Genomic DNA, 22,504 nt, shown 5'->3' on the forward strand with positions numbered 1-22,504 from the left:
ATAACCCCATTTGGAGAAACTAATTATTTTAAGCGCCAAACAACAAAGTCTTGTTCCAACTAGGGAAGTACATTCTATAATAACAGGTCTTACAATGCAGTGTTAACAGTATCATCATGCTGTTTTATGAGGCAATTACTCAGTTCCTAAGCAAATAAAAGTACAAAACTCAAAGCCCAGTAGTTTATCCTAATGTAGGAAACAGATTCTTCCACAATAGAATTAACCAAGATAACTGACACTATCATGACATCAACTGTTTGATTTTGAGCAGTACTACTAATGGAGTACTAATGTCCATTTCAGTTTTATTTCAAATATACTTAATCCTACTAGTGCATGAAGAAAGAATGGCTAGTTTTCCTCAGGTTGATATTACACAGGCCTATTTCTTAAGCGTAATGTTTTATTTAATGTTTCTTCAACGTGCAGGTTGGATAACCAGGGTACTAATTTACATTAAGGGTCTGAGGATAATCTGAGGATAAATCTGGGAGAAAGAAGCACTCCACACTCACTTCCACCTTTTCCTCACCCCTCCGCAGGGAAGCGCCCCAAGGCACTTGCTGGTAAGGTTATGGAGGTTGTGGCTCCGTCCTCTCCCCTCTCCTCTGCTAAAGTAGTGAGCACCAAAGCCCTCTCCCACTGGGGGACAGTCCTGGTCATCTCACAGACAAGCATAAGGATAGAACCTGCTCTTTTTTCATCCTGTGCACGCAGGTACTGGTAGGAGGACAGAATTGTGATCTAGTATAAAATTTAGCCATTCCTGGCCACCCATCCCTAATACCAAAGAATGTCTCAACTCCCAACATTATGTCTAACACTGACAATTCCAATTTAAGAAACCTTCTGGTTGGCATCGTAATAAACAATGGGACTTGCTATCATCAAAACACAGCAATCCAGCCCCACTAGCTGGCACTCTTAAGCACAGGTGTCAAGTCCAAACTGGGCAGTTAAACTCCAGGTTCTGCAAGTGTGGGATAAAAGGACAGAGCCCCTCCCCGGTTCCATGAAAGGCTTATAAATCTACGATGAGGGAGGGTGGGAGCCAACAGAGAGCTGCAAAAACCCCCAAAGAAACCAAGTCCACTGGCACAAAGAGATAATTGTACTTGCTTTTGAAAATTGTACAGGCAACTTTGGGCAATGCAGCTATTCGATACAGAGAAAGATGCCTGAATCCTGTATTTCTTTTCTACTGGATGATGGATTATTCACCTCACAGATGTGCAGTAGTTGTTGCAGATTACTGAGAGGGGAACAAGGGAGGGGAAGACGGGGAACTGTGCATAAAAAAATCAACTCAGCATACAGTGGGAACATATAAACGTCGTACACTCCTAGTGCCTCAACTCAACCATGCAACAACTGTACCTTTAATCATGGACAAAAATGGAAGAATAAAATGAAGCCACAGGGCTTCCCTGGTGGCACAGTGGTTGAGAGTCCGCCTGCCGATGCAGGGGACACGGGTTCGTGCCCCGGTCCGGGAAGATCCCACATGCCACGGAGCGGCTGGGCCCGTGAGCCATGGCCGCTGAGCCTGCGCGTCCGGAGCCTGTGCTCCGCAACGGGAGAGCCCACAACAGTGAGAGGCCCGCGTACCGCAAGAAACAAAAACAAAAACAAATAAAATGAAGCCACAGAGGCACACTGCTCATAAGCAAAGTTGTTAACCCTCTTTACCGTAGGCCACCAGCTTGCTAAAATCCAAGGCCCACTTTCTAATGCCCAAGAGTTTCACCAAAGGTAAACCAGACTTTATTCTGCCTGCAATACAAGGTAAGAGACTGATCTAGAAGGGGTGGTTCACGCAGCCAACAATGTTTAAAACCCCTTTCTACACTCCATGCACATACACAGGATATGTTCATTTGCCTGGAATTCAAGGGACATGTAGAAAAAGCAATAAGTTACCGCTAGGCAAGATAATGCCCAGCTACTTTAACAAAGCAATTGCCTGCCAACCGGTCCTTAAATTATCATAGAACACCAACAATTTAGTGCCGTGGACTGGGACAAGAGAAAAGGCAGAAGGAAGAATTATAAAAGAATGAAAACCATAGATGCAAAACATAAAACAGGGTACAAAGTAGTATTTACTATGGTTATTACCATATTTTTGGTTATTCCCTAGTGATGGGGATGGGAGTCGGGTAGCAGGAGGTAATGACTTTTCCAAATACAAATGGAATGTCAAACGTTCAAGTTGGAAATTGGGAAAACCACTCAGCCCTAACCATTGACAGTTGAAGAAGGTTAAGTCAGGCCAAGATACTTGGGAAGGCTTGCCATGCATCAATCATTTAATGGTGACAGCTCCCCCCAAAGTAAGTCTCCTCTATTTTGGCCGATAACCCAGACAAAACTCAACTTAAACACCTTAAGAGGTGCTTAAGCCTCAGCACCACTGTCTTGAGGAGACCTGGAGAATGTGACATGCCTAAGAAAGCTGACCGAACTTGAACTTTTCAAATGGAATTTTAAAAATGAAGCCATGAATGTGGAAGGCTTACTATTCAAACAGTTAACTTGAAGGACCAAAAACTTTATTTGCAATAATTGTGGGTGGAAATTATACATTTTCTCACTTCATTATAGGGCAGTCTGACCGTAACTTTATTTTTCCTTAGGGATGTAGGGTCATTGTTTACAATACTGTGTTCAGTCACAAGGTGATGTACTAGGGAGTTACTAAGCATTCTGACCTTACATACTCAGAGAAATTCACCCCTACTTTGAGTTCTTAGGTTTAAATTCTATGGGTTTTTTTTTCTCTCTTCCTCATTAGGCTGTACCACAAACCACACCTCCTCAAATCTGAGAAACATATCCTAAATTTGCTGTCTTATATCTTCCTTGGGCTGGGAAGCCAGGCTGTTAGTTATACACACATAGAGGAGTGGTCTCTGGGGTCTCAGAAGCTCCCCTCTGTGCCTTGCACCATCCTCCCTGACCACGTGCTATCAGCTCTGACGGGAGCTGAGTGAGCCAGATGTTGATCTCTGGATAACTGAGCTGTAACTGTTTTTCGTGTCAGTCAGAAAGTCTCATGAGGAATCGCCCTGACAAAACCCTCGTCCATCCTGGTCTGGGTTCCTTCTCCCTTGGACAGATGTGTATCTGAGCTGGCCAAAGCTTTCACAGAACTCATGCATTGCATTCAAGGCTCTACCACAACCATACTGTCCTCCTCACACACAACTGAGCTCTTGCAATAAATCCATTCTTTAGACCACCACCGTTTACAGATAAAGAATAAATGTGCTGCAGAACTAATCCGACTAAACCAATAGAAAATAGATGACCTCTACTACAGTGCTTTTTTCTAATTCTCTGAACTTTTTTTTTTTTTCACATAGATCTCCAAGGTTTCACTCCTATTCTTTTTATTCTTACCCATACTTCTATTTCAAAGAATTCGGTGACAACCACAGGCCCTCACAACCTCTCCCCCTAACCACACATCCTAACACTAAAACCACAAGTGCTTCATGCCCGGCCAGTTCTATTCTTTTGATTGACAGGGAAGGGATGCCACGTGAGCACTTGTGGTTAACTTCCCTCTCTCCTGAAAGCAAGTCGTTTGTTACCGTCCTTACCTGCTAGCAAGGCCCAGAACCAAAGAACTTCTAGGCTAATGGTGGGGGGAGGGGGGGCACTGCATACTCTGAAAAAGAGATCCTCACCGCCGGTAAGACGTTTAATTCTGTCCAAATATGCCCCCAAAGCTTTTACAGAACACCTTATTTTAAAATAATATTGCAAAGGGTCTTCAGTTTTTACATTACTCTAGGCAACTGGGTTATTACTTTTTCCCTTTATTTTGCTTCCCTCACTCCAAGTCCAAAAAGGTTTTCCATGGTATTTTGGCCCCAGCCTATACTAAGAAACACACAGCCAATTTCATAAAAAACCTGATTCTCAGGAAAGAACCACAGATCCATTTCCAAAGGCCAGAGAAAGCAATTATATACTAGGAAGAATTTCTAACTTGAAAAAAACCAAAGCCCTGATCACCGCGGGAGGAGTTTTAAGTCTGTGAACCTGGCCTTCATATTAGTAACAGAATGTCCTGGTCCTCACTCCATAGGCTGATGACCCGAATTTCCTTACATTAATTCAAGATGTGAGTTAGCAGTACAGTACACAAATGGGTTTCAGATGCCATGAGGAAAAGAAACCTAATGGCACCAAAAGGAGCAAAGCATAACCAGCAGCGCCAAACGGGGTGGACCTACTGGGTGAAAGGAGACTGGCTCCCTGAGTCAAGTCTCAGGCCAGCGCCAAGGCGCAGGCTCCCAGGCTCACTTCACCTACACCCTGATGTGGCTTCTGACCTATTCTAAACTATCCCGGGGAAGTGTGTAAAAAATAAAAGCAGTATGAGAACCAGTAAGAAGAATGTATGTGTGCCAGTTACACCTCAATATATTAAAAAAAAAAGTGCACATCATCAGTTTTGACTTTTTGCTTCCACTCTGCAATTCAAATGCACTTTCAGAAGCGAAATGGGTTCCTTGATGAATGGGAAGTGGATAGAAACCCACCAATTAAGACCTATGAAGCAATTAGGTAAATAAATAATCTAATAAATAAAATAATTTGCAGAATTCATATCACTAAAGTTAACTGTGATTCCATAAAGCTTGTATCTTTTCCAATAAATTATACATTAACCAATCACCTTCACATAATTTAAACAGCATGTAAACATTTTGCTTGCTACATGCTTGTTCTGCAGCCTGGGAAAAATATTCTCAGGGGCACATTAGTAAAATCATAGCTTGATTCATACTTCAACGAAAGTTCCTTCTCTACTAAAAGTACTAAATGACTTCCAGTAGTAAGAACCTATTGTGGACCAGGTGTCAGAAAATCATCACACACATACCAGAGAAATGTTCTAGCCATGTTTCTAAATAGTAATAAGGAAAAGAACTCTTTTTCCTGATTCAACATAGCAAGAAAAACCCCATTAGTAGTCAAAACGACAATAGGATAAACTTACTGAATCACAAAAAAAACGAGGGCTTTGTTTTGCTGTGTTGTGTTTGAGGCAGATGGGTTTGAGAGGTTACCAAGAAATTACTGTATCTCTATTCAAAGAATATAATTATCAGATAGCTAATGTTTTATGAGTGATTACAAGTTTCTTAATGGCTTCCAATGTAAAACCTAAGCCTAATAAAACCTAACTTATTACGACAAACATTTGTGCAGCTGATTTACACTTGTTTATGCCATGACTGTAGTAAAAAAGAAAAATCTTAAAAAGTCAAAATTTGACAGAGAATCACGTAGCACAGAAAAAAAGAAAAACTGCTTTCATGAACTTCCTTCTCATACAGGTGGCCGTTACGTACATATGCCCTCAGTCACAAGGACCAACAGCTTCTTAGTGTGTAGTCTTCCACTCTAAGTTTTATTAGCAAGATTTAGAAAAACAAAGAGGGAGAGAGGAGGAAGGGAAAGAGAAACGCTGAGAGAGGAAGAGAGAGAAGAAAAAAAGTTTTTAAAAAGTTATACACATTCTTAAAACTAACGAGATATCAAAGTATCATTTGCTATTTTATTTTCTTCATCAGAAAAACCTCTTAACTTCCTGCTCCATTCTGGTTTTGAAAGGTAAACCCCTGATGACATTTCAAGACCTAGAAACTCTCAAAACGGTTCTAGCCTTTGAAGCAAAACTAGAAACAGCTTTCTGATAACTGTGGAAACACCAACAGCATCAATAGAAAGAAAAAAATGATGAAAACAAAATAGAAACACTGTGCAACCTCCTTTACCTCTGAAATTGAGAAAAACCTGCTCATCCATCAACACACATCGGACTGTTTTCACTATGTTCCTGCTCCTGTGAAAGCAGGACTTTTCTTTCCCTTCTGGTAACACTAAAGCAGTGGCCGTGGCACTGGCCCTGACCGTGTGGAATTACCATGTGGCCATTCAGGAACCTGATGGGGGGCACTGCCATTGGACAGGAAAAGGCTGCAGGTGGTTTCAGTGCTTCTCTTTGTACCATGTCTCCCGTACACTGTGGGCAACCATGAGGAAAGGTACTTGTACAGGCAAACACTCTCCTTTACTTTTCTGAAAATCAAATTAAATTGTGCCCAAAAAAAGGACATGGAGAGAAACTAAAGATATTTATTAGAATTTTTCACAGCCCTTCCACTAAAAACTGTTCAAAGGACCACTACGTTATGGCAAAAAAGCACTAGAGCAAAGAGACCCCAAGACTGAGTATTGGAAAATATGAGTTCTAATTTGAGGTTTGCCAATAATTAGCTTTAAATTGGGGCAATTAATTTCTTCTTTTACAAAATGACAAGATTATAGATTCACCTTTAAGGTTTCCTTTTGCTCTTAATAGACTATGTTTCAAAACACCATTGCCTACTGTGCTCACTTCATACAGATTAATAAGCAAAAGCTAAAAAGAGAGGTTTACTCAAACTCTAAGAACCTGTTTCTCTTACTTGTATGAGTATAATCTGAGCCTTCTGCATAAGAGAGGAAGAATCTAAGTAAAATGTTGAAAAAGAACGTATTGAGTAAATAGTGATAGCAATCACTGTGTTTTTATGCCAATGAAAGCTAATTTTACAGCTGAGTTCTACACAGCTGTGAAAGAAAGACTCTTGCCATGGCTTGCCACTTGAATGAAAGGAGTGGTGATAACTGTTCATGCAGAAAAACCTCTTGAGACATGAGCAGTACCTGGAGGTATGCACCCAGCTGGTTGGTTGAGGCACAAATAGTCTGGAATTTGTCTTCTTGTCTGACATGGGTTCATTAGTTAAGTTAAATCACAGTTGTCTGAAAAAGTTCCTAACCTTAAAGACACTCTCGCTTTTTGCATCCAATTATAAACACAGGAGAATTAGGTGGCAAAGTTTAAATTCACAGAGAAATCCCGTGAAACTGAGTTAGATTAAAAGCACCGCTGCCACCTCTGCCGCAGATTAAATAGCAATAAATGATTCAAGCAACAAATAAAAAAAAGAATTGTCTACTGTGCTCCAGAGACCAAGGAGGGATGCCAAATAGTCTAATGTATAGGCCCCTGCCTTTGCGAATACATAAATGCTTTCTTTTTTTTTTTTAATTTGGCAAAGCATAGTCATGTCTGAACTCAAAACTACCATACAGGAAAGGCACTATTTTCTGAGAAGGAAAAAAAAAAAAACCTACATATCTAAGGATCATATGTAAGCATTATATGCATCCTGAGGCTACTTTTATCAATGTAATTCTCCATGAATATACAGAGGTTGGTTGCTTCCATAGACCCTTAATATACTCCAAATCTTTAAGGAAACACAAAAACTTAAAAAAAAATTGTATCACTACATATACACAATGTCTGGACCTCTGATCCACATCCACACATAAACAGCTCAGTTTTGAAAATATTAACTAAAAGGGAAAGGGGGCCCAACTACAAAAAACGTTTACCAACCAAAGGCCCGTTTGGTTTGTTCATTGTTTTTAAATGGTGTTTAAAGAAGTTTGCAGATGTAATTAGACATTTTTATTAGAACATCTAGACTCCAGGCACACTCAGCACGATAAATTTCACATCCCTCTCTCACATCCCAAGGATGACAGTCTAGCATCTAACAAGAAACATTCCAAAGCTATGAGCCCTTATTTTCACACATATCCAAGCTAACTTTGTCACATACTTTACCCAAAGATGAGAAGAACTGAAAATACTTCTTTTCAATGAGATTCAGAATTGTGTGGTTGTTTGTATCTTTTTCTATAGGATGTTGAAAACAAGTCTAGAAAACTATAGTCCAAGAACAGAAGAGCTCACTCCTAAAACCCTCTGCAGCTCCAGGTCTCGCCACCCCCCCACCAGTCAACCTGCAAGCTGCAAGGGCGGGGCAGATATAGAAAGGGATGAGATGGGATATCAGAAGACACAGAAGACACGCTCTCCTCTCCATCCCAGCACCAGAAGCTCACTCCTCACCCAGCCCCTGGGCTACTTACTACCACCTGCCTGGAAGCCCCACGGCACTGTGACAGGTCCCACTGCTCGTCAGGGCTGTGACTCAAGGTGGGCCTACACAGGTCCTCTGAGTCTCAGTTTCTTCATCTGTAATGTGGGTGCTTTAACACAACTTCTAGAGTCCCCTCTAATGAAATCCAAAATGTATTTTATTACTCTGCTTTTAGAGATGTATTATGAATTAAATTCACATTTCTACAACCACTTGGGTACCTAACAGCCACGTGTAACACCCTTTATTGGTGTGTGGGTGGGATGTGTTGCAGACACCCAAAAACTGACCGTTTCTGGGAAAGGATGAGAGAAAGAGCCCCAAAGCAAAGAAAGGCATGGCTTGCAGCCCCTGCACACTAATTCTTACCTAGCCTCTCAACCTTCGTATGAAGGAGGCAGTATTCCCCTCTTAACAGGTATTGCAGCTAAGGCTGAGAGAGGTTAGGTAAGGTGCCCATAGAGACTCAGAAAGTCATGGTAAGAGTCAACGCTCTCTGAGTGAGCTGATTATAACATTTAAGAATCTGGCAACAAAACATGGAAGTGGAAGGACTGATGAAAAATTCATAGGTTAGTGAATTTTAAAAATTAGATAAAACAAGCACAGAGTACAAAATTCAAAAGATAATTTTCGAAGACATCCAATCAAAGTGCATTTCTCTCCTATCCAGTCCCCAGTTCCCCATACACAAAGGCAACAACTGTGAGTTTTGGGTGTATCTTCACCAAGATGCAGATTTAATGATTTTTTTAAAACACTTTTCAAAGTAGCTTAAGGAAGGTTAAACAAATCCACTGTACTATCATGTAGTCCAGATGGTTAAAAATTATGGAGAAAAAGAAACCAAACTATAAAGTACTAAAGTTACACCCTCTGTGTTGATTTTCAAAGAGATATGCCATGATTAAACACAAAAGTAAAATTACTTCACAAAGGAGGGCAGCTTAGCAAGTCATCGATGAGGAGAGTGTTAGAACAAGGTATTTGGTACAAAGGGTTTCAAGATTCTATTATTTTCAATATCTCAAAAGGACTAAGCTGAAAGGAATCTTCTAAAATAGCATCAAACAAAAGAACATGAACAGAGATAATCATCCATTCTTTTAACAAACATTTATTGAGCATCCACTATGTACCAGGGACTGGTAGGATTCTAGAAATAAAGGCATGATGTTAAATAGCATTACACTGAAATGTTATATTCGATTAACCCAAATCCACATTGGATACTTCTGACAAAACCGAAGTCAACAGACCTCCTTGCTCTATGAAACCTTTCATCTGAGATAAGCTTCAATGTCTAAACTTGGTTTCCCAGCTGTGGCATCTTTCCTACTCTTAAGAGTGTGCCAGAAGATGAATTTGTCTTCAAAACATGCCACCTGCCTCAACCTTCATTTCTGATTAGCCAGGAGGATACTAAAATTGTTCCTTTAATCAGCTCATATAGAATTCAATCATGTTTATTTAACAAACTCAGTTTTGTTGAACTGAACAGATGTTATGAAACACTCATTACAAGGAAGAGCTCTGAAGCTGTTACTTCAGCCTGGTAGAAGCATCACTGATGTTTTATCCAATTTATACTTAAATATGTATTTCAAAGATTTCTAACATTTTATTACTAATTTTAGATGTTGGTTCAAATATTTCTTCCTCCCCTATGTGGGGGAGGGTAGAGAAATCAATGAGAATAGTATAGGACACACTGAAAATCAGTTTACAAACATGTTTTTAAAACAAACTATTTCTTAAAGAATCATTACAACTGATGACACTCTCATAAGCTGCTCTGTATTTCACCTAATGTGACTAAACACAAAGTAAATACCAGGTGTTCCTTAGAACTTACAAGGTACTGAAACAGAAAATTCACATGAAATGACACAAAGAAACAAATTAGCAGGTGCAAAGACACACTGTGTAAGGGAACATCTATTTACTATATCAGATTTTAGCCCATCACAAAATTTCAGCATGAGCAACCACTTTCCTAATTCAGACTAATATTTTTGAAAACACAAAAATGTGGAATTCTTCAGAAAAAACATTTTCTTTCTTTTACGGGGGAAAAAACAAAACAAAACTGTCCCGTACCATAGAGCATCAAAGAGATTCAATAAATGAAATGACAATTGGTATATACATACTTATATGCAAACAGCTGAATCTAAATGTTTGAAAGCATGATGCTTGCCTATATTCTAAACACTCCCTGTGAATAATGACGACATCATTAATTACACTAATATAATTTGTTAAGAAAATGTAAGGGGGCTGCATTCATTTATTTAATAAATACTCACTTAGGTTCTGCTCTGTGTAAGACACTCTTTTGTTCTAAAATCATTCAAATTCTAAATTTAAGGAGTCCACTAATAGGCTTTAAAATCTTTCCAGAAAAATAATTTTAAATTTCAACTCTGCTACAAAATGCATGTTCTCCAATTCAATTTTCATATTTCTCCTCATGTGAAAGCATGAAAGACACAAGATACTTTTCAGTTAACATTATTGAAGAACTCAGAAGCATAAGATTGAAAAAGACAAATAACATTTTAGGATTATTAATAGTTATGACCTCGCGAACCCCATTAAAAGAATCTCAGGAACACCCAAGGGTCCCCCATACCACACTTTGACAACCACTGCTCCATGCCAAGCACCTTAGATGTAAAAATATAAGAAAAATTTAAACTCACTTTCTAGTAGACAAAGATTGTTGTCCGTATTTTATACTCTATACATCCACAATTCACCCGGCAGGGTCTGAACAAAGAATAATTAATCCAAATGAAAAGGTATCCAAATTCCACCATGGATTTTTCTCTACAGGACTTTATGTTATACTCTTTAAAGTACTCTGGTGAAACAAATTCATTTGGTAAAATCTTGAGAAAAGAGCAACAGGCTGGGGGGATAGGAAATGGATTTTGGGGACCAGGTACTCCCCTGCTGGGAATGTCAGCAAACATTCAGGGACCGGGTGGGACCTGACTCCAATAAATCCAGGCCCATTAGATCGGGACCCCATTCAATCTCTCGAGTAATCATATCCATACCCCGGATTCAAAGCAAATTATCAACTCCAAGGAAATAAAGACAAATAATTTTGTGTTGCCATTCCCAAGTAAGAATCTTATCTGCTCTGATCTCTAGACCTTCATTTACTGCTCAATAGAGCCCATTCGAAATCCCAAGATGACTTGATCTAGTATTTTCTAGGGTCACTACTTTATTTTCTTTAGCCACAGCCTATTATGTTTTTCATCAGAGAACCCAAAAGGAGTTTTTCTGAGGCATAAGGATAACTCTTAAAACAAGAACCTCAAGTTTCAAATATAGACAGAACAGTTAGTAAGAAGGTGACAATCATTTCCTAGAGCAGGCGAATTAGCAAGATCAAAATATGCCACAGCTAATTGATTTACATTCAGCAAACACTCTTAGATAAGTAGCTTCCCTTTTATTTTTAAAAATAGATTTAACAAGCATATTAATTTTCCACCGGCCATTATAAATAAATGCAACTACAAAATATCGTTCTTTGCAAGGGAGTTCTGGCCAGGCGCTGTGAGCCTGACCCTAAGTGGAATGTGTATTTACATTGCCGAGAGGGTGCATTGTGTACTGGTGGGAAAGCACTTCTCACAAACCTCCCATTCAAGGGAGGCCTCCACAATAGGTACTCACACAGGAAGCAGGCCTCGCTAACAGCACCTCCAACTGTTCCAGAGAGAACTTTCCAAGGCAGGGGACGGTGAACCACTGTAAATGCCATGTTCACAGGCCCCCCACTGCCTACACTTCAGGGTCAGCAAAGCTGGTGTTGTCAACAATCATTCCCCCGAGTTCTTCCCGAGGTAAAAGGGACACAGTCAACAACTGCATTTCATTTCTCTAGCTAATCTCTCAGGGTATCACTTTGTTTGAAAAAAAAAAAATCACAAGGCCATGACATTTTTCTCTCAAATAAACTGGAAAATACTCCCAGGAACTTATTGCTTTTCAAAACTAACGAACAGTGTTAGTATTGGATATGCAATTTTTAAAAAATCAAAACTTCAACACTCACTTCATTATCTCTACTGAAAATTAGGGTTCCTTAAATACTGACCATTTTGCTTAACTGCAAAGCAAAAAAAATAATTATTTTAACTCCTCAGATAGGAAAGTGGGCATTGTCAGCATCGTATCAATGACTTCTGCACAAATATGTGAGGAAATAAAGATAATGGTGACACATGCCATCAAATTAACCAACTGCTGATGGAAAATGCAATTAACAAATAGGTTTTACCAATTTACTACTACACTACAAAACTACCAGTTTGACTTTTTCCTCCCTACCTGAGCTTTTTAAAAAAAAAACACAACCAGGTTCTTTCAAAAATGTTGATTAAATTCTCAATACCCAAGTCTCTCAACGTGTAAAAGAGAGGAATATTCTTAGGCCATTAAATAACTTAATGACATTGGGCAAGGGGCAACTCTTCTGGCTTATTTTTCTGATTTCTCTAATTAGAGGGCTAAACTCCATGATCAAGGTCCCTGCCAGCTCTAATAATCAATCGATTTGGGGACGGCAACAAAGAACATCACATTTAATACATACATCTCAAGGGTTTATTGGAAGTCTAATACTTAAGGCAGACACCATAAAATAAAAGGCATCTGCACCCATGCCAACCATAAATAACAGCACTTACTAGCTTCAGGAAGTCACTACTGCAATATAGAAAAAGTAAACCAGAAATCACATGGAAATGCTCATAACACAATATTTAGTGAAAGGTACACAGAGTATATATGTACATGTAATCGTTTATGAGACTGAAATGAAATAAAACCAAAATGTTAACAATGGTTAACCTATGGATAATGAAATGAGTTACATTTTTTCCTTTGTACTTAACTATTTTTGAGCATCTATAATTTTTATAATCATAAAAGTTAACTTTTAAAAACCCATATAATTCCATCTACATTGTACCATGTGCCTGTTCAAATTTTCACGATGAAATATTTCCAAACCACTGCACAACATAAGGTAAAGACCTAAAAGACACGGATTTAGCCAAGTCTCCCAGAACGAACTTTCACCATTGAGCCCGGGACTATGTGGAACACAACAATGGAAGCACATCTGTGGTTAAGTAATAGATTTGGTAACATTTACAAAGCCAGCCCTGGGTCATGCTTGCCGAGTAATCCCTAGATTAGGCATGCTCCCTAGGACCAACCCAAACAGTTTTTTTAAAGGGAGGAGGGGAAAGCAGGTTCCTCAACCTTACTTTTTTTAGATAACAAGCACTCCAAAATATCCTCTTTGAACTGCCAAAATAAATGGAACTTTCTGGGTGGAGAACTCTCCGTCAATCAAATGAGGCTCAGCAAAGATAAACTAATAATAGAAATCTGTTACATACTTACTTAGCTGTGCTAACTATGCTAGTCCCTAACTAGCACAAAGGACTTCAGAAACTCTAGCTAAGAAAAGTACAGGGTGGGACCAGAGAGTTCCCTTAGGGTTGGTAGGCCTCATTCTCAGTGGAAAAGTAACTACCCACTCTAATTTTTATGGTTTCTCTCCACCCCACCTTCCCTCATCTGAAGCCTAAAAATATTTGTCCCATATTTTAATTCCACATCCCCATATATTTGAACATATAATACATGTTCACTCTAGGAATCTGGAAATACAGAAAAGTAGAAAGAAAGTTTCGATTATTCATAATCACATCACCCAGAAACATCCACTGTTAAAACAGTGATGTGTTTCATTTCAATTTTTTTCTAGCCATATGAAATCTATAAAGTTAGAGGGCTACAGTTAACACAGTATAGACCTATTTTTTATTTTTGATATTTCATGATTCTAACACTGACAACTTTAATAACAAAATAAAGAACTGGTTCCTAAGTGACATCTTCAGAGAAGGTGGCAAAATCTCCTCCAGGTCCTTGACCTTGGCACAAAGCTAGGGAATACATGGTATTCAACTGAGACGACCAACGTGCACCCAAAGGCATAATCTACTTCTATATGATATCCGGTTATAATGACACAATACACTTAGATTGTGCACAAATATTTAAATAGAATTATGAAGTGAATGGTCCCCACAAATTACTGTAAACTCAATTTTTTGTTTCTATGTTTCCATATATGTAAGTTGCTAAAAAGTAAAGGTTTGCTTTCTGTTTCCTAAGAGCTATAGGATGTTTTCTGTTAACTGTTCATAATACTTTCTTCACAACTATAAACCTACCCTATCTTCTCAGCAGAACAGACATATCATGAACCAAGGTTGATGGCACTTTGACCCAAAACACTTAACCCTGAGCATCTAGGTGTATTGCTGCCAGTAAAGTTATTAACAGAAAACCAGACTGGCAGTGTATGATGTGACCTAAACTACCTTAGTATAAAGTATATCTCAGCATAAAATAGTGAAAAGTCGGAAGCTATCTCATCCACACAATGGAAGACTATGCTGCCATAGGTTAACAAACAGAAGGTCTACGCTGTGGTCTTATTTCTGCAAAAATAGGAATATGTTTATTTTTCACAAGAGAACAGAAATAAAAGAATATACACCGAAGTGTTCACAGTGATTATGGTTAAGTAGGTAGAATGAAGAATTTTTCATCAACACGTTCTGACCTTTTTTTTAGTGGTGCTTTTGCTAGGGAAGAAAAAAAAAGTATTGAATATATAGAACACAGAGCATCTTAAGGGCAATCTCATCATATTTGTCAAATCATCCAATGGAAAAATGAGAAACAGATAATGGATATCTGATCAATGAGAATCCTATGATACAAAACACACCTCTATGACTTCCTGAAACTGGTCACTGATGGTGGCAGCCCCACCTTCTAAATCGGTGCAGCAGCTCACAGGTGTGGTTTCCGCTTCACCTTAGGCACAGTGGGCCAGACCCACAGTGATGGTGAGGACTCCGCTCCTAGAAACTATTTTCAGTTTCAAGATATATTACAGAATCCTGAATCTAAAAAGGAACCTTGAAAAGTTCAGTCTGACACAGGCTTGTACAATATCTAAACATCCCAAATTGACCAGAGGCTTCAAAATATCATAACCCAGCATTTTTTTATTATACTATATCCTTCAGTTAGTTTTCCTGGATTTCCTCTCTCAAACAGTTCGTAAAAACACATTTATTTGGAATAACAGGATGATAGGAATAGATAAGGTCAGAATTAGACATAACCATCTCTGAGTCAGTTAAAAATATAAACTGTTGAATATTTTAAAATCACCACTAGTGAAAGGATTCTTCCTTTAATAAAAGTCTGCTCCTCTGACTCTTCCTTTCCATTACCAGCAGCAGAAGGAGCAGTGCCCTAGTTCAGGAATTAAATCAAATCACTTCTAGATTCTGGAACCATCTGGAACCAACTTATCCTGCCTGCTACCATCTCTCTCTCGTCTCCCTCTTCCGTCCACTCTACCCTGCACATGCAGACCATGTAATTCATTGTGAACCGTCACCTCCACTAGGCCACCGCTCGCTCTCACAAACCAGGGACTCTTCAAGCAGAGGCCAGAGCAGCTCTCATGAGATGCGGAATGAGGGACTTCGCATGTGGAAGTGCGAGTTCTACTGAGCTAACTGCTCCGGTTAGTGTTTCTTCAGGTGTGACGCAGGAACTACTGCAACAGAATCAGGTGGGGTGCTTGTTTAGAAACACAGATTCCTCACAAATGTTCACAGCAGCATTATTCATAAATGCCAAAAAAGGAGAAACAACCCAAACATCAACTTTAGAATAAATAAATAAGATATGGTAGAGCCACACAATGGAAAAGAACTTGGCAATAAAAAGGAATGAAGTACTGACACGTGACAGAACATGGATAAACCCTGAAAATATTATGCTAAGTGGAAAAAGCTAGCCACAGAAGGCCACATATTGTATGACTTCCTTTTTATGAAATGTCCAGAACAGGTGAATTTTTAGATACATAAAGGGTGTTTGCCTGGAGCTTGGGGCGGAGGTGGAGGGGTAGAGGGATGGCAGAGCAGAGTAACTGCTAATAGGTACTACAAGGTTCCTTTTAGAAGGTACAAAATGTTCTAGAATTTGATATTGGCGATGGTTGTACAACCTTGCCAATATGCTACAAATATATACATTGCATTTTACATCTTAAATGAGTAAACTGTATGACGTCAATTATTTCTCGATAAAACTGTTTAAAAATACGGATCCCGGGCTTCCCTGGTGGCGCAGTGGTTGAGAGTCCACCTGCCGATGCAGGGGACACGGGTTCGTGCCCCGGTCCGGGAGGAACCCGCATGCCGCGGAGCGGCTGGGCCCGTGAGCCATGGCCGCTGAGCCTGCGCGTCCAGAGCCTGTGCTCCGCAACGGGAGAGGCCACAACAGTGAGAGGCCCGCGTACCGCAAAAAATATATATATATGGATCCCTCAATTCCACCTCAGAACTACCAAATCAGAATCTCTGGAGGGAGGCCTGGATATCTTTCCTCTGAACAAGGGCAGGTGATGGGAATTTTCAGAAAAGCTGTAAAATACACTAAACACTGTCTTAGATCTTTCCTAATATGACATATGTAGGCAAGATAGTATATTCTGTAGCTCAAAAACATTTCTCAGGCCAAACAGATCCTCCACAGTCCCCTGCCTATATAAATGTATTTCCTACTCTGCCCACACGACTCTCCCTCCTACCAGTGTCACGACTCTCCCTCCTACCGGTGTCACGATTCTCCCTCCTACCGGTGTCACGACTCTCCCTCCTACCGGTGTCACGACTCTCCCTCCTACCGGTGTCACGACTCTCCCTCCTACCGGTGTCACGACTCTCCCTCCTACCGGCGTCACGAGGCTCCAGAAGCATGTGACTGCTGAAACTTTGCTCCTGGTACCCCCCTCCTCTTTCCTAGGACATCCACCTTCTGTCTAAGCCTTATCTGTTGGTTAAAGCTACCTCAAGATTACTCCAGTTTACAATGACCTCCACTAAGAGCCCTTTGGGCCTTCCTGTCCTCAAGTGTGAAAGGAGGGTGATGGACTGCTGGACTTTCTTCCATATCTGATAGTCTGAGCCTCTCTGAAGACCCAAGAGACACTCTAGGCAAGCAAACTTTCCTCCATTCAATTCACATATTACATCCAATTAATGCCTCTTGCGCAACTTTCTCCCCTACTTGATGTATGGGGAAGTTAAGTAACTTGAGGAAGAATTTTTTTTTAAGGCTGGAGAATATGCACCTGTTAAAAAGGTCCTCAGGATACTGCTATAGGGCCCTGGCGTGTGGTAGTGGCTCAGCTATTTGATGAATTCCTTGATACTTAAGAAGTCACTCCTTTAGCTACAGTCTATTCAGACTTCTAGGTTTGCTGAGGTTATCTACAGAGATCTTTTGCATAGGGGAGACCTGCCACTTCTGTACTGCTTCTGTTTGACATATGAAGGTTGCTGTTCTTCTTTTCCAAGAAGACACTACCAACCCCTATCAAAGAGACCTGTAATATATGTTGTTTTTTTCTGCCAGTGATGATGGCTTTATGAAAGCATTTGAAAGAAGAGTTGTTAAGGTTAGAGGTGTATTCCATGGTCATGAGATAAACAAAATAACGGGCCCATCTTGTGATCAATCTGCAATCTCCTTTTCTGAAGCAGTCTAAAGCCTTTCATCACTGCCCCCCACCACGTACACAACGCAAGGTCAGTGAAACGCCACAGCACTCCAGATGATGTTCCTGGAAGCAACACAGTTTTCAAAATTGCTCTTCAGTGACTACTCGTGTCAAGATGAATAAACAAAAATTCCACATGTGTTAAAATAAAAGCCAATTTTTTGAAGAAGCTAGTAACTTTTGCATCACAATTTAGAGGTACAAAATGCATTCTTATATTTCCAGCAACTTGTAAGGACAAAGCTTCATAAAGCTGAAATTAAGATGCTCCAAAACACATATACATAAACACACATATACACATGTATGCACAGATATACACTCCTTAGAAAACACACTAGGAAATTACACAGCCCTTGATACTATAATGCCAATTTCTAAATCTATAAAATATCAGAGTCCTGTAATTTCTAAGTTTTTTTCAGATGTTTGCAAATTAAGGGAAAATGTGCACCTCATCTTCAAACTGTACTGTTCTTTTCACGTGTTAATATTATATAGATAAAAACCTTGGTAATTCAAAATTATTGAGGAAAATCCCATCTATATATATGAAAAGAAGCAACTGCAACAACAAATATAAACGCAGCTAAAACTGTCAATAGCATTGCCAAGTGTAACTCCTACCTGCTCTACTTAACAGATAAGACATACTTGTACCTCTAACAATTGCTACGTCAAAAAAATATTTTCCCATGGATGGACCCAGAGATTGTCATAGTGAGTGAAGTAAATCAGACAGAGAAAGACAAACGTCATATGACATCGCTTATACGTGGAATCTATAAAAAGAGTACAAATGAACTTATCTACAAAACAGAAATGGAGTTACAGATGTAGAAAACAAACTCATGGTTACCAGGAGGTTGGGGGAGGAGATAAATTGGAAGATTGGGATTGACATATACACACTACTCTATATAAAATAGATAACTAACAAGGACCTACTGTATAGCATAGGGAACTCTACTCAATACTCTGTTATGGCCTATATGGGAAAAGAATCTAACAAAGAGTGGATACATGCATATGTATAACTGATTCACTTTGCTGTACACCTGAAACTAACAAAACATCGTACAACTATACTCTAATAAAAATTTTTTATATATATATTTTCCCAAGTACTTCAGAAGAGTTTTATTTTATTCTACTCCCTTCTCCCTAGGTCCTCCACCCCAGTCTTATTTTAGTAAATTATTTCCCAACTTCTTCATAGCCACTGAAGAGATTACTAGGATGAAAATTTAAATTAGCTATATTATCTTCAGTACCCAGATAAAACAAGGTAAATAATGTTTTGGTTTTGTGAGCTGGACGCTAAGTAAGGATATCATTTCAGTTTATTTTCACAATCCTATCCTGTTACACGAGAAAGCAAAGCGATAAGGAATACTACACTGGAGAATCAGGAAACCTGGATTATTCTGACTGCACCAAGAACTCTTTCTGTGTTCTAAGCGCAAATCCCTCTCCAGCTCCTTAACGTGGGCTGTTTGGTGAGGGTCCTGGCTTTTTTCTCACATGCCCACTCAAATTGGTTTGGTACCTGCCTGGATTACAGTGTTGAGAAAGATTCACTGCCCTGGTTCAGTGATAGAGAGGGCTGCCAAGGTAGTGAGATTAAGGATTGAGGAGATCCATGTCACATATTTGCCATCCATTGGTTAGAAAAAGCACCAAGGACCCCTCTACTCAGTCATTCTCAGTCAATCAAGAACTGCAAGTAGCAGAAAAGAGGAGATACATCTGATGCTGGATGAGTTGTAGAGACAAAACCTCTGGTTTCCACCTCTAATCTGTTCGGCATTTCAGAGACAACATTAATGTCTGAGAATTTTAAATTGACTAATTGCTAAAAAATTTAATCAACACCTAATAATTAAGATATTAGAATTAAGCACACCTACTCAAATCATTTAACAGACAACCACATCTGACAGATCACCACAATCAGAGCACTACTACAAATGAATAATACATGTTGAAATCGTATGTGTGATTGAAGTCAGCTAAAGTTGAGTAGACAGATCTGGAAATTTATTCCCTCGGTTTCTCAAACATTTATTGGGTATCTTACGTGCCTAGCACTGTGCAGACACTGGAGATCCAGTTACGCACGTTTGGCTAACTTTGCAATTGAGCTAAGATTTCAAAAGACCTTCCAATCATGAACAGAGTGAGATTTTTCAAATCTCCATGTCCTTGATCTTTACAAGGCAGTCTTATTGGAATCTTTTTTTTTTAATGTTCCAAGATCCTTCTGTCAAAGGTATTAAGATATTGCTATGACTGAAATTATAATCTAAAATCATCATACTGCTGAGGGCTTAGTAAATCCGACATTCAACTTGTGTGTGGTGTGTGTTGCCACCTACCCCCTACCTTCAATCAACTGATGATTCAGTACTGACTGTCACAGGGAAATCCTCCAAACCTCTGCAGACAGCTGTGCCCCATCGCTTCCTGTTTCCAACACTCACTAATGAATTTGTACTGGTTTTTCCCAGGGTCTAAGAAAATCCTGTAGTAGAACATCTTGCCCCAATCTTATATTGTACTCCTGTAACATACATTCTAAAAGATGTTTTCGTACATTCTTGATTCATAGATTTAATTCAGAAATGAGAATCAGTAAAAGAAATAATCTGTTCTGAACTAATTTTTACTTTGCAAAGTTCTACGGGTATTAGTTACTCACTGTGAGTTTTAAAAAGCTCACAGCACACTGAAAATCCTATTTATTCAAAGCTAATTCTGTGAAATTCAACACCATGACAAGTCAGTTCTCTCTCAATGCCTTTTCTGTCCATAAGAAAGCTAATTTCCCTATCACTTAAACCAGAAGACTGAATATTATTTGGCCATTGTCTATGTATCTTAAAAGTCTTACTGCTGGATAAGTGAATAAAAATACAACTCTTTTTTATACCTTCCATGCAAGCTAATCATTTTAAGCAACACACATGTTTTAGGAGAGTGCTGTCAACACAACTAATGAGATTGTACTTGCACTTCTACTTTGTAGATTTATTTTTAAAACGATTTCTAAATGATCAGTTACACTTCAAAATATACTTGTGAAGATTCAGATTTGTTAAATTTGTTGTATGTAAACTATATTTCAATTTTTTAAACATTTCACAAGGAATTCTAGCACTGCACATATTGCCTGAAATCTACATGATGTGAGAAAAGAGGATCTCGGTGGCAATCCAGAGACTTGGTTTAATTTGTTCTATTATAAATACCAGCTGCGTGACTTAGGTTTCTCAGTGCCTCCATTTATCTGCAACATGATGTGGTTGGACTAGATTACCTGCAAATTTCCTTCCAATTCTAAATTCTGTGATCCTAATACAGCAATTTCACTAATTTGGGATCAGAGCCATAAACAAAGTTCTACTCAAAAGATATTTTCCCTAGAAAGTACTGTGTTTAGCCACATATCTTTAAAGAAAAAGTACAATAGCCATATAACACTCATTCATGTCACACCTTGAATGATAAGCATTTTTAGGCTGCAGGCTTCTCAGGAACAAGACGTGGCAGGCACTTCCCTGGTTCTAAGCTTCTCATTACTTACTCTGAAAATGTGAATGGCAGGGGTGATGCATGGTAAAAGGTTCAAGATCCAAAGGCAGAAGTAGTATATATATACTACGCTACTCCTTCCTGCTACCGTGGACTGAGTCCTGCCGAGCTCTCAAAGAGGTCAGCCCGGGGCTCTCAAATTCTCCTGCAGCCCTCATGTGGTACAAGAAGATTGCAAATGGAGAGCCATTTAATTCTTGTAGCCCCTGGCAAATACCAAAGATTCCAAATCATATTTTTACATCAGCATAGGCTTTTCCACCATAAGGGTTTCATTTCCCTTCCAGCGTGTTACAACCTATACTAATTTCAAAAACACAACCTCAGCATTTAAAATTTGCAGTGAAATTTTTAAAGTTTTTTTTTTTTTTAAATCAGCAGCACTTTCAAGATTATCTAATCCATCCCTTATTTTTTAGAGGTCACACCACTGATTAATGGAAGAGTAAGGTCTCTTGCCTCTCAAATCACTTCAAATTTCTAAGCATATTTTCTACCTAAGTTTATAAAGGAAAACTAACCAGGCTGTATGCTCTTTACAACACCCACACACATATACACCCACTCTTACTTATCAAATTCCAAAATGTTAATTATCCCACTGCCTTTCCCCTAGTCTATCAGGTTCTCTGCAAAGTCCCAAACCAGGCAACTACTGAGGCTCTCAGAGGAGACAAGTGTTTTCTACATTAGTAACACTAAGTCTCCAAAAGAAGGGCAGCACAAGGAAAAGATGTCCACACCTAATATGGTCGTTTACAATACAGCCATGGTGAGTTATGTGTCTTAATTAGAAGCATATGACCTAAAAAATCGGAAATCAATATAGATTTATTTGTTTTCTAAACAAAAGAAAGACCACTCAAAACTATCCTCTACATTCCCTCTGGGTTCTACACTAAGTTTCAACCATGTCACTGCCTGACATCTCCGGGAGTGGCCTGGAAGAAATGTAATTGCAAACTCAGGTAAAAGTGAGGGGAAACAGAAAAACCCATACAGAAACAGGAACCAACTACATGTGGTATCTTTGTTTTTTCTAAATCCATCCAGGTGTAATTTCCAAAGTATATGCCATGGAACAAATATTCTGCTTCATGCTAATATGTCTTATATGAAAAAAGAATTCTAATATCAAGTAAACCTGAAAACTCTGGACTGAATAGCTAGAGGTTCTTTAATGCTGGAC

The 22,504-nt window shown here is 39.1% G+C and overlaps 1 protein-coding gene across 7 annotated transcripts in view; it reads right to left on the reverse strand.

Moving 5' to 3' along the window:
• Positions 1-22,504, reverse strand: part of FNDC3B (fibronectin type III domain containing 3B) — a 357,900-nt gene that overhangs the window by 292,250 nt on the left and 43,146 nt on the right. Inside the window, exon 2 of one of the 7 annotated variants that reach the window (XM_027111754.1) lies at positions 15,547-15,708. The exons of the other annotated variants lie outside the window; for them this stretch is intronic. The gene's annotated coding sequence lies outside the window, so the exon portion shown is untranslated. The remainder of the gene's footprint in view (positions 1-15,546; positions 15,709-22,504) is intronic. 7 annotated transcript variants of the gene reach the window in all.

Source organism: Aethalodelphis obliquidens, unplaced genomic scaffold, assembly GCF_003676395.1.
Source record: "Aethalodelphis obliquidens isolate GAN/ISIS:26980383/991018 unplaced genomic scaffold, ASM367639v1 scaffold1, whole genome shotgun sequence".
NCBI lineage: Eukaryota > Metazoa > Chordata > Mammalia > Artiodactyla > Delphinidae > Aethalodelphis > Aethalodelphis obliquidens.